The following is a 13,472-nucleotide window of genomic DNA, read 5'->3' as shown; positions in this document are numbered from 1 at the left end:
CATCTCACACCCTGATCTTTACACACACACACCACTACCACACGATGGATGTGTTGCCTTGCAAGGGGGACATGTAAGTTCCAGGTACAATGAATGTGTCAGAAGAGAACTGGAAAACCCTTTCTAGCAGAACTACTCACAGACCTGATGGCCTCTGCAGACTAATCAAGAAACAAAAAAAAGCCACCAAACTAACATGCAATAAGGTCTGAGTTTCGCATTACAGGTCCCCGTGCCACTGCTCTCTTTTATATGTCTGTCCTAGAATGAAGACAAGGACTACAAACCTACAGATCTTGTGCATAGCTGCAGCAGAAGTGGAGAGTGATGGATACATGTCCCGTTCCTGAAATAAAACTCACATATAGGCAAACACTACGTGTATTAAGGCAACCTTTTTGTGCTCCCTACATTGACAAGTGCTTTGTGTATTTTAAAAACACCAAGGAAAATTGCACAACTCTTTCCCAAAAACCTTTTCCACAACTGTCCCCAATTCTTTGGCTCCTTGTCATGACTGGTACATGAGATCAGCACCCTGGGGTCCTCTTCTGTCAAGAAGAGTCTTTATTCCATTTAACTAAGTAGAGAAGTATGCACATGTGCACAGACACATGACATAACATCTGCCAGCCATGACCTTGTGCAACCTTCATATGATTTTTCTTTTACATTTCTGTTTGCATTATTTTTAATTTTGCCCTTCTTGATAGAAAACATCTGCATTATGAACTAAATTCATTATACATAATACAATACTGTTCAAACATTTTACAGTTAGTTATGTATTTTTCTTCCACATAAACAATATTAAACACCTGTGTTGCAACTAAGTGCTCTTTAGTACCCTGTTGCAGTGCTTTTCTACTTTGTATTGACACATACCAAGAGAAGGGTGATTTTGCCTCAGTTTGAAATGGTCCATACCAAGACAGCCACATATTCAAGCCATAGCACTTTCTCCCCTGTAATTCCTTGATTTCTACTTTTAACAGAGCTATCATGCTATAGTATCAACTGACACTAGCTTTAGACTAGTTAGAAAGGTTTCCTGTAAATCTCCCAACCCATATATGCAGTTTTTGATAATGCCAGAAGAGACCTGAGTATGAACAGCTTCTGCCAGCCCAAGAGCAAAGCTGCAATGGGAATCTTTCTTGTGTCCATGGGAAAACAAGAAAAGTTCCTGACAATATCTTTCACTGTTTTCCAGCTATCACTGCTGTTCATAAGGCTCTGTAAGTTTCCAGAGGAGATAGCTGGATTGGGAGCTGGACTCCTTGGGGAGTTAGTAAATGAACTCGAATGCCTTTTGTGTCTAAATTGCTTCTGCCGACTTAAAGTTTTATTATCATCCTGACAGTAATGCTAACAGGCCCACCTGCAGCCCACCATCCTCACTTGCCTCTGTTTCTGTGGTGTCACTAAGATAGGTGAGTCAGTGAAACATTGCCATCTTAGGGCTCCTCTCCTCTGCCTTGACAGTCGCTCTGGCTGTCAAAATAGCAGATACCTCTGTCCTGCTATTACATCTCGTTGCTGTGATGCACCCACTGTTTGCAGCAGATGAGCTGTCTTCTGGACTTGGGCTAGTCAGCTGCTACCTATAGGGTGGGTAACCTCCCTCTCTGATGTTAGCTGAACACTCGTTCAGGTCACTTACATGAGTGGTAGATTGACTGCATAAGGCACATGCAGATTTTTGAAAGGAGAATCACGACATTAACATTCAGAATTGGTAAAAAACCCCAAAATTTGCAGTTGTTAAAACTTCACATCACAGAATAACACCACCCCCCCCCCATTGCTCGTACCAATTTCCTTGTTCTCTTCTGATAAACAAACACATCCCAAGATAACAGCCTAACAAATATATGTATGCAGGAAGCCAGCACAACCCCCCTGAATGGCTTATTTCCCCAAAGAGGCAGTTTGCAAATGATGTGATTTATCACATTTCTGGATGTAACTGTGGTGCCAGCTTCTTGAGGCTGGACAACATTTGAAAACCTGATCTCAGGCAAGTAAAGGGGTGAATTGACCCTGTTGCAGAGGGAGGGAGTGGTATCATGCTCCTGGTGATGCTGAAGGTCAGGGGAATGGCAGGAGAGGAGGGCTGGCACTTCTGGTCCCTCTGTCCCACAGCCATAGCACAGCCAAAAAGATAAATGCTTTCGACACTCAATTACTGCTCAGAAAATTGATTTGATTATGACATTGTGCCTTGCCAGGAGAGTGTGACCCACCCAAAGTTCATCCATAGCAAGGAAAAGTTTGTGAGTTTTGAAAAAGCACAAGAAAATTTAGAGGATTTAGGTAGTTGAGCAGAAATGAAGCCTTGATTGTTTTTGAGAAAAATCTGACTCCTCTCACAAAGAGAAACAAACCATATATCCCCACTCTAAAACAATTTCTGCATTTGTGAAAGCCTCAGAAGAATGAAATAAACATCAGCTTGGGTTGCCAGATGAGATGCAGCATTGCCGCACTACAAAACAACACAGAAAAGAGAGTGAACTGAACGGGATGTAGAAGAAGCAGGGAGTGCAGTCATTAAAAACTACCATTAAAACTGATTTGAATCCTTATTGACTTACTACCTTACTTTTCTTATTATCTCTTATGTTCTCCATGCTGTAAAAGGCAAAAAATTAGCAGCACAGAGATCCTGTGTTGAAGTCAAACTTGAGGTCTACTGCAGAAGAAAGTCCATGCCGGAAAAACAATGACCAGTAGCACTTGTGAGACACGTTGTGTCAATGTGTGTGACAGATGCCAATCAGTAAGACTCCAGCTGATCCTCAGCTACAAATTTAAGACCAGAAAAATTCTGGAGGAGGGCTGAAGACAATAATAGTATCTTTTCAGAGAGATCAGTTTGCGCTGTTTGCACCTGCTAAGCTCACGAGTAAATTTACCCCCAAGCACATGCCATGTGGATTGTATAATGTGAACACAGGGCACACACACAGTTGCTATGCAATTTCAACTAAAGTAATCTTTATAATAAAATAATATTTATTTTAAGAACTATTAATTTTTATTAATGCATAGCAGGTACAACAACCTGTGACTCACCAAGCCAGCCCATAATGCTGCTGTTGCCCTGGCTTTGTTCATCCTTTCTTCATCATGGTAGATAGGTGTCAGATCTCAGAGGCTACATCATCTGTTTATACAGCACTAAGACAAATTTGGGATTTGGTTCAATGCAATACATCATTGTTCAATACATTTAAACTATACCATTGACCAGCTATAGTGGCATGCAGACAAAGCACTTGGGAAACAAGGTCAATATTGGAAAGATCTTATGTTAGAAAAGGAGCAAGCTCCACATGGAGGAGGTATTGAGAAACAGCTACAGTGCCTGTAAAGTTCAAATTCATCCTGAATTAAACTATTTTTCAGCAGACCTTTAAGTTTGTAGGTTCAGAAACAAAACTAATGTTATTCTTTATGTCAGGAAGAAAAGCCAGTCACACACTGGGGCCACAGACCTTGGGAACAAACAGATGAGAGTTGGAATGGGTAGTTTAGCCGGTCCATCCTTCTGCCACAGCAGTACTGTTCTGAATAACTGGTTCCCAGGTTGATGTGTTCAGAAGATATTCAGGTTTGCATGGCATTGGGAAGCCTTTTGGAAAGACATATGATCTGTTGGAATACATTCTAACAGAAGAAGCAATAGACATAGCAGGGGGAAGAAGTTTAAGAATGTTAAATCACAGGCGTGTGGTAAAGAACTGTGCCAAAGCAGGAAAACTGAAAAGAAGACAGAGCACAGAATTTTGAATAGAAGGGAAAGAGAATGGAGCAGAAGCGAGGTAAATTAAATCTGTAGGTGAGCAGGGATTGAGGCACACAGATTACATACACCAGACATATACCTCAAGAGTAGGTGTGCAGAGAAAATATGGGATAGAAATGACCATGCCTTTGTCAGAAGGAGTCTTCATCAGCACCTGGTGCAATGCATGCTCTTTCTCAGTGCACTGGAGGAAGAATGAACCACTGAGCTCTGACCCATCCAGATTACAGTTCCATACAGTGTCAGGATGGAGAGATTGCAGAGCCAGAAACATACTGTCCATTTTAAGAAAAGACTTGAATTTTGGAATCAAAATTCTCTTGATCTGGAACTGAAACTAAGCTACTGAAAAAAAAATGTTTTTCCTTTTCCAGTGTCAGGCTTGATCCTGAAACTGCTGAAGCCACTTGAATTGAATGGTCTGCAGGAACAGATTACTCTGAGTAGAGAAAGATAGTATGGGAATATGGGAATTGGGAGCCGTAAATTCTGACTCCCACATGTAAAAGCAATTTTCCTAATTTCCAGTTGTCAGATGGTGTTTTCAAAAAGCCAATTCTGCATAATTGACATTTTCTAATAAAACCTAATCCACTGACAAGTTATCAACCAGTTTCCACTGTATCGTTAGAAGTAATAATAAAAAAGTCAAAGCAGAACTCTCTTAGACGACTGTGGGGAAAACAAATAAAATAAGAGTAATGAAGGATTTGAATGAATTAAACATAAGGATAGAGACAATAAACAGAAGCAATACAGCAAGGAAGATATCTGAGACCATAACATAAGATTGCTTATTTACATAGGTAAAGGTGCAGTTATACCTGAGCAAGAATTCTAAAGGCCAGTACAGTTCTCTGGTAATGTCTCTGATCTGAGTCGTGCTCAGGACTGGACCAAAAATGTTTCAGTTCAGTGCTGTCAAATTCCTAGCATTTTTTCCATTTTCTTTGGATTCTACTCTTAATTAAACAGAGGAGAATCAAGCCTAACTTAAAAATACTGAATTAACAGCAGCTTTACCTCAGTGATGGGCAGAGAAAAGCTGTAGTATTTATAAAAGGTACATTAAAGAACTCAGATGATTTATTCCTGAGGACAAAATCCTCCAGATTTCTATAAAAGAAGATAGGCTTAACTCAACACAATAAGCACTATCCTATAAATCCATCCTTTTACAAATCAGTATAAAATCAGGATACAAAATAAAAGAGACGGAAATGAAAACTGAAGAAGGAAGAGGAAGAAAACAAAGACAAGATCAGCCACATGGCATCTAGATGCAAAGTTCTTATAGCGTGATATGATATTGATCTCATCTTAATAAGCAGTAACAAATTCTTTTCAAAGTCAAATCACCAAATTAATACTGACAGAGTTTATATATAGAACATCAATTCAATGCTCTGCCATTTAAATTGTTTTATAAAATTATGAAACCAAGTTGTGAGAAATATTCACTAAAAATTAGATAAACATCCACTGTAGTGTCCATAACCCAAACATTAGCAAGTGTTAGTAAAAGCAGGAGAAAGAGTCAGTGAATTAGTCAGTTTTTGGTCAATAAGGAAAAGGATTACCCTGCACTTTTTACTTATTTCAGCTTAAAGGAATCACACTGGGAAAGTTAATTGAATTTTGTAAAGCACCATGGTTTGAAAAAATCTAAGTATTCTTAAGAATAAATTTATTTTTTAGCCCGTGATTTGTGACTTCTTCTTAAATGTGATGCACTCTAGGAAGCAATTGTTCTAAAAGAATGATAGGTCAGTGACTGAACTGAAACTCAAAAATAGAAAAAACAAATTTGTGTCAGAGGGGAACATACAGAACAGAGACCAAAAGATGTGAGAAAAAAGTAACCATAAAAGGCAGGGTTTTGTCCAAGTTTGGGGTGTTTTGTTTTTTGGTTTTTTTTTTTTTAATTTTTAAATTTTTTATTCTTTTTTTTTTATTTTTATTTTTGGAATCGCTTTTGTTTGGTTGGTTTTTTTCCACATAAGGTTAATATTGATCGAAAACTCAAGTTTAGAACTGCAATCATAAAAAAAGCTATTATTTTGTTATTAGGATTATAGCCAGAGCAAGTCATACAGACTCAACTAAAGAGTAAAGTGGCTGCCACTAAGATGACTCATACAAGTCCATGTCTACAGAAGAAGATTCTATGTCTATATATACCCTGGTGGTCCAGGGATTATTTTCTTGCTTTTAGACCAACTCATGTATGTCCATAAGGGTAAAATGGTTTGGCTGTGTTTTAAATGCTGAATGACGAAGCCATGTTTGTTTGAGGTGATGCCTAAACCATGATGAATATTTGTTTGTGAAGGTCTTTTGTCCAACAAAGAAAGTGTTGTGTTTTTATTGCATATAAGGATCTGACTTTTAAGGATCTGATTTTTTATTGCAGGCCTCACCCTGAAATTTACAGTTCTGTCTTACTGCAGCACAACAAAAAAATGCCACAACTGCATTGAGACAATCAAGGCATGATGGCACCTAAGCATTGCAGCTCTTGCCCCTGCTCATGGAGAACTCAATCTTGCAAAGAGCTTAGAGCCTGGTGGCACATGGGCTTGTAGCCTGAGTGCTTAACTTTAACTCATGGTTGCTGCTCTCTAGGAAGACCCTCTGGCCAGCAGTGGGTGAAAGCTTTGCATAAGAAATGTAGTTTTGGGTTATTGACTATTTGGGTTATTGACTATTATGTGAGCTGTGATGTATTGGTTGCACTTGTGTAGAAGACAAAATGATGAGAACTCCTGTCCCAAAGACTCTACCATAATGTTATGAAATGGAATTCTTTAATAACAAAGTAATAAACTGAGCTGTTTAACAAAAGATTTCTCAGAAGGCCCAGAGGATTCAGTGTTTACAATGCAGATCTGTAAACTTTTCTCAGATAATATTAGGGCAACATTAAGAAAATCAACACATATGTTCATCCTTGCGTCTGAAGTTACACAATCTCATATCAGATTGAATTATATCTTTTTCAGCAGCATTTTTCAGTTGCTAAAACAACCTGTAGAAAAGGTTTTCCTTTTGCTAAGCTTCAAAATTCAGTTTCTCTCAAGTTACAGAAGATTTCTTTCTATCTCTTCTGAGTTTTATCTCAGATATATATCTTGACTAGTCAGACTAAAATTTGAAGAGAAATATATAAAAGGCTATAATCTGAAACATGTTTAAGCTGAAAATCTTTGTGCTTTAGAATAGTATAAAAAAAACACCCTCAAGGAAAATGAGCCTGCTGGTGAAACTGAAGGATTCAGAATAAAATAATTTATTCCAATATTTTCAAACAAAACCTAAATGAAATATTTTTTTATCTCTGTATTTTTCTTGTTCTTGTATTCACGAACATATATTTTTTAATTTTCATTATCATCCTATTATTAGAAACTGCATTTTAATTATTTGGACGAATTAATTGAAATATAGTACAAACAATAGATAAAACAATTTTCTACACAGGTTTTGTATAAATAATATGAGATATGGGAAGTACTAGTTTTGTATTTTATCTTGCTTCTGTTGATTGCTAATGCTGTAGGCTTATTATGATAAGCAAACTCACAGGTTTTGAACTTTATATTGATTATTCTGCATTAAATATTCACAGTCTAGAGAGAAAGTGTGAATGTATTTAACATGCAGTAAATAATTTTAGACTACTTAATAGGAAAATGTGGATTTAATTTCATTTATAAAAAGCCTAAGCAATAATTGCATGTTATTCATTAATGTTGTTTATTTATTTTTTTATTGCAATTTTATAACCTTCTTTTAAAGAACCTTCCTGTGACAAGCCATTGACACAACAGCACCATCAAGAGATCCTTGCAGTCTCAGGGCATATCTCCAAACCGCAGTTTGCAGAAATAAATCTATACATCCACTCTGTAAAATGATGAGATGTAAGGCTGGAGTTAATGACAGCAGTGACACTGGAATGGGATTATATCAGGGTAACTTAACTCATGTTTACATTTTTTGACTCATTGCAAATTTGACCTTTTCACCGTTATGAAAATCAAATATGAGCCATGACTATAAAGTGTTTATATGCTGTAATGAAAACTTTTACAATTTTGATTTGAAGGATTCAATGTTTTTATGGTATAAAAAGAAACAGGATAATTTTTTTTATAGGAAATAGCTAGGAAAAAGCACAGAGAGAGACAGGAGGTCAGGACTAGGAAAGAAGTATATGCATGGGCATGTGCATTTGTGTCCACATGTCTCACATTTGGTCACGTAACCCTTCTCGTGTGCCCATGGGCACTGTGAAAGACTGTCATTGACTTGGAGATATTTTTCATACGCACTTTCACAATGTCACATTTTGTCACACCTGTCACAGTATGACAGTCCCACAGGCTTGAAATCCTCTGCCATCCTATTGCCTCGACAAAAGCTGTCGCATCCTTCTGGACCATTACACAGGAATAGCACCAATGTTCTGGTGGTCAGCCCGAGCTCCCCTCTGTACCTCTCTCCCTGCTGCACCAGACCTCTACCCCAGCACTAACAATAACTAAAAGCAGGACTTGAGACAGTCCTCTGATACTCCATGCACTACCTGGAGGAGCTCCCTACCCGCATCTGGTCCATTACATTGGGTATCTGATATCGAGCAGTCAGATGTCTGGACAAGTCCCTCATACTTTCTTTCAGGGATTCCCTAATGCTTAGAGGAAAAATTTGGGAATATCTATACACTACTTTCATAGTTCTTCAAATCCTTGACTTTTACTGTACTACATGCAGTAAAACCTGACGTAGTTGGACTCCCACCATGCCATCTTGGCCAATATCACCTCACTGCTCCTTCAGGATATTTGGTTGTCTTTGGCTTTTTTAGTGCTTTTTGTCAGCTGTCAGAGACACCTAGAATTTTTTATACTCTGTGTTTTTACAATGCCTTAATACCATCTGTACGTGGCCTTCCAGGGACTATAGCAGTACAAAAGATTAATCTTAAATTCAATACAATCCTGCCCCATAAATGAAAACTACACAAGCCCAGCAATCTTTACCAAAGATATGAAGAAGCAACTCTCCCCAGTCAGTAAAAATACAATGAATACTCTAGAAATTTATCTCACTATTTAATATCTAAAGTTCTTACACAAAAACAATTGAGGACTTCTTGAATAGCATTATATAATAATTCCCAGACAAAAACTGCATTAAAATAAAGTTACAATTGAACATACATATCAATAATTAAAGGTCAAATACATTACAGGGATATATATTTAGCCCCAAGTAAGATTTACAAACCTCGGAAGTTTACAGATCTGGTTATAGTAAAAAGAAAACCAAGGGAGATTAAAAATTGGAAACATGAAAACAGCTGCCTCAGAACAGTGTCACATGATTGCCATTATGAAAAAGAAGGCAGCATGCCTTTGGCATCAGATCTATTGAAAATATTCAATTTTCTAAAGAGGAAAATTCATCGTGTAATTCTTTGAATGAAAATATTATATGGCAACCTCTATTGAAGAAGGCACGCAATAAATCTGGCTTCAAGTACTAAATAATTGAAGTGACCTATTAATAAAACTGTTTTATAAGTATGTTTACTTATGAATTCTCAAAAAACTGTTTATAAAGTAAGTTATGTCACTTTAAATAATGTATTGAAGTCTTGATATAAAAATGAAGTGAAATACCAGCTTTTGTCAATAAAACTCATCTCCTTATGGAACAATTAGTTGTGTTTCCAGACTCTGTTCCTTTTTTTTCCAGAAAATATACACACTATAATATCGTGTAAGCTAAGGGACTTAGGACCCCAAGTCACATCAAATAAAAAGATTTAGGAGTCCCGTATCATCTAAAGTTATAAAAAGATTTTTAAAAGTTGCACACAATTAGCTGAATCCATGAACATAATGAAACCCCTTAAAATAATGAATTATTCTTACACTTAATGCAGGATTCCTGTCACCAAAATACATTGCTAACCATGGTGCTCACAACCATTACTAATGCCCAAAGACATGCCTCAGCTTAGCTCACTTATGGCAGCGCATACTAAAGCTTGAATAAAAGCCTGGTTGCCCAGCAGACTTCCAAGTACTTCACAAAAGAAAATGGACTCATATGACAATTGTTGGACATGCACAGCTTCCACTGAAGTCACAAAATGTACCTTAGGATTAAGCCACAGTCAAAGAGCCTGTTTTTGCATATTACTCACTGAAAGTCCCCCTGGCTTCAACACCCAGTGAGCTCAGCAGGACTGCTTTGGTGAAAGGGAAGTGCTGAACAGGCTTCTCATCAAATTTCACAATGATCTTATTATCATGCTCCATTATCCCTTTGCTACATCACACCTCATTTTACAAACAATAGCATATAAAGGACCAAAGTGGTCTGCAATACCATAACAGTAGAATAACCTAGAGGAAAAAGGCAAAATACCCCAAACCCAAAACCTTGATAAGCAATGCAAATGCAAGTGGCAGAGTTAAGAAGAACCCACGATGCCTGGTTGTCAATCTTATGCTTTAATCGCGAGGTCAAGAAGCCCTCTTCTGCTGTCATTGTCACAACAGACCATGAACTGAGAGTGAAAATCTGTGGGGAAACAAGGAAAAGATGTGAAAGCATCTCTTCGGGTTTGGAAAAAACCCCTCTCAGAGCTCTTTATGCTAATCACATTGGAAGAGTGGGGACCAGTTTCTTACACACAAAGTTCCTGATTCCTCTGAAGTACAGGAAAAAGTAACCTTTTCTGCCTTGGGGATGAAAGCCCAGGCCACTTCTGCAATGAAAAGGAGGGGGAAAGAGAGAAGGGGCAGAACTGGGGTGGAGAAGAAAGAGAGAGCCTCGGAAAGCCAGGCTCGCCCCTCCTACCAACAGCTGAGGGACACTGATCCCTCCTGCAAAGCTGGAGGCACTTTCCTGCATGACTTTCCAAGGCTCTGATAAAACAGGCAAAGGGGATTTGCAGCCCTTGCCCTCTTCAGTCCTTTCGCTGCTCCACGCCCACTGTCTGCTCCATGCTCTAAGTCTCCTTGATTCCCTGGCCCAGTGTAAAATTTGTGATTTGTGTTAGTGTTCCATGAGGGCTAACTTTAAAACTGGTTATGCTATTATTTTCTCTGGAAATAGAAATAGAAAATTGAACACTGCATTCTTTCCTATGCAGAGTTTGAAATAGAAACTATTAAACAATCTAAATCCTATTTTCTTTTTGAATAAATTTACCTAACTTTTTTTTTTTAACACTACTCACCACTTGGTGGTAGCCATTAATTATTTGGCAGTTTTATAGCTTCCTTTGAGCTTGTATGTTGTTTTTCAGCCATTATATTTTTAATTTCACAGACAGAATTTTAATATACTGTCTACCGCAGCCATAAATCACTTAAATGTGTTAGAAAGCAGATTGCTCAGTAATTGCCATTTTATTTACTGTACTGATGCAAACAATTTAAATATTACTCAGTTTCCAAACTTAGAAGCAATGTAAAGAGACAGGAGAGAATGCAGTACAAGTGCAAACAGAAATCAGCAGTCATTGTTTTCACTTGCATTAGTATTAATGCTTTTTTTAAAAAAAAAGTACTAGGACATCTTTGTGAACCACTTGTAACTCAATGGATGCTGTTAAGGTCTCAGTATCAACAGCTTATTTCACCTAATTGTTTTCCAGATCTAGAAACACTAAAGGAGACAACACACCCTCCCTTGAATGTGAGAAATATGTTGTGCTATTGTTCAATCATTCTTAGTAAAGTGAGAAATACATTGAGACATTTAAAAGGCAAAATCTCCCCTAAGTAGAAGATGAGAGACTCCAGGTAAACTTATGTCACAGGGAATCTACCCAAGTGACAATGCAATACCCTCTAATGTCCTCACAGAAGGTAAAACTCTACTGAAAGAGGCAGAGCAACTATGCCAGTGGTAAATAATGACTTTTCTGTAATGTTTTTTATCAGACTCTTACCATAACAGACATCTGAACAGACAGCACACTATCACATCTGGACCTTTATTCACACAAAAGAGAAATATCAACCATTTGGTTACTGCTTTTGGACTCAGATTTGGACAGGCTCAAGCTTTCCCATGCCTAGTCTTTCCTATTGAGTTTATTGGCATTGTCAATATTTATATACTATACTATATAGTATTGGTAGGCACTTTAGAAGGCACACTGGCTTTAAGCCACCTGAATCTGGGCTTCTAGCATAACATCCCAAAGCAGGGAATGTTATATGATTTTCCTGGCAAAGAGGTGCTACCAGCAGTTTTCACACTGAGATGGACTTGGTAACATCAACAAAGCCACTACCTTATTTCCTCTTGTTTACATGGAAGGAAATATAAATAAATATATAAAATATTAATTTTGTCTTTAAATTATACTTTTTTTGAACCTTGTTGTCAGGCCTACCACCTACAATAGTTTAACTTCTCCGCACACTCAGATTTTGTAGAGATGCCTCTCTACAACACCTACAGCCTTATTTTGAAACATCACAGAAAGATAACAGGTGCATGTCTGGAAATGAAATGCAACTTAAAAAGCATGAATTCAACTTGTTTCCTGATGGTGTACCCCTTTTTCCAAAGGGCATGTTTACCAGAATTGATTTATCTACCTTACTTCTAACAAAATTATTATATTTCTGGCAATCAACTGAAAATATTCTCATTTGGAAAATAGTCCTGCTGTGCTCCTACACTTCTACTCTGCTTTAAAACCAAGCAATGAGGCATATTATGGGCTTCTATCTAGGGCATATCCTGGGAGAAGTGAGCACAATCCAAGAAGCAGAAAGTGTGGATATGAGATACCCAAACTGTATAACACATAAGATACCACAAAAGAACTTTCAAATGGAAACAAGTTGGACTTTTTCTGAATTCCTGTGATTTTGAAGTGAGATGTCTCATTCAAGAGATGAAAATTTCCAGAGAAACCAGCTGAATTTGTGAAAAACTCAATTTGGCAAAATTCCTTGAATTTCCATTATGAGAGGATTCAAACAAAAGGCAGATGACCACACTTCTAACTTCCTTGAAAATAGCTTGGAGGTGAAGCCCAGGCTCCAGCCAGGTCTGCCCCTATGCACATGCTGTTAGGACTGAGTTTCTTTAGCCCAGAACCGATGATATTTCATTCCCGGTACATTAAACTCATCTCATATTAACTTATTGGACGTAATGGATGCAATTTTATCTGAAAGAAAATATTTATGGAGAATGCACCAACGAGACAGAATATGGCAGTTACTGTGCTTAAGATAGTCAGCATTTTCCTTTGCAGTAACTATTTCCATGATGCTGCAAATGCTTCTCCTTTTCTTGGGTTATTTTATGACAATCCTAAATGTATGAAGTTTTTGAGTAATGACATTAATTTATGAATTCTTTATTTGAATGCACATTGACTTCTAACATTGAAACTTACAGTTTCTGTCCAATAATTAACACTTGTATTGCTCTCTTTACTTTCAAAGCACAATTACTGGCTATTCCATAATACACATTTCTGATCCTTAAAGGTGGCTGCGCATGTTAACAAAAGAATCAGAAGAGAGTTATGCAAAATCAAGGACAGAGTTAGTACACACTGACTGTCAGAACCTCTGGTGTTCCTGTGGACCTGTTCGGTACACTTTACTTT

The 13,472-nt window shown here is 37.6% G+C and overlaps 1 protein-coding gene across 8 annotated transcripts in view; it reads right to left on the bottom strand.

The window, feature by feature from the left end:
- Positions 1 to 13,472, bottom strand: part of DLG2 (discs large MAGUK scaffold protein 2) — a 999,038-nt gene that overhangs the window by 179,690 nt on the left and 805,876 nt on the right. The window lies entirely within an intron of this gene.

The sequence above is a fragment of the Manacus vitellinus genome, unplaced genomic scaffold (genome assembly GCF_001715985.3).
Source record: "Manacus vitellinus isolate BGI_N305 unplaced genomic scaffold, ASM171598v3 scaffold_2_pilon, whole genome shotgun sequence".
Lineage (NCBI taxonomy): Eukaryota > Metazoa > Chordata > Aves > Passeriformes > Pipridae > Manacus > Manacus vitellinus.
Note: the sequence above shows the minus strand (reverse complement) of the source record. Positions and strands in the feature narration are given on the sequence as shown.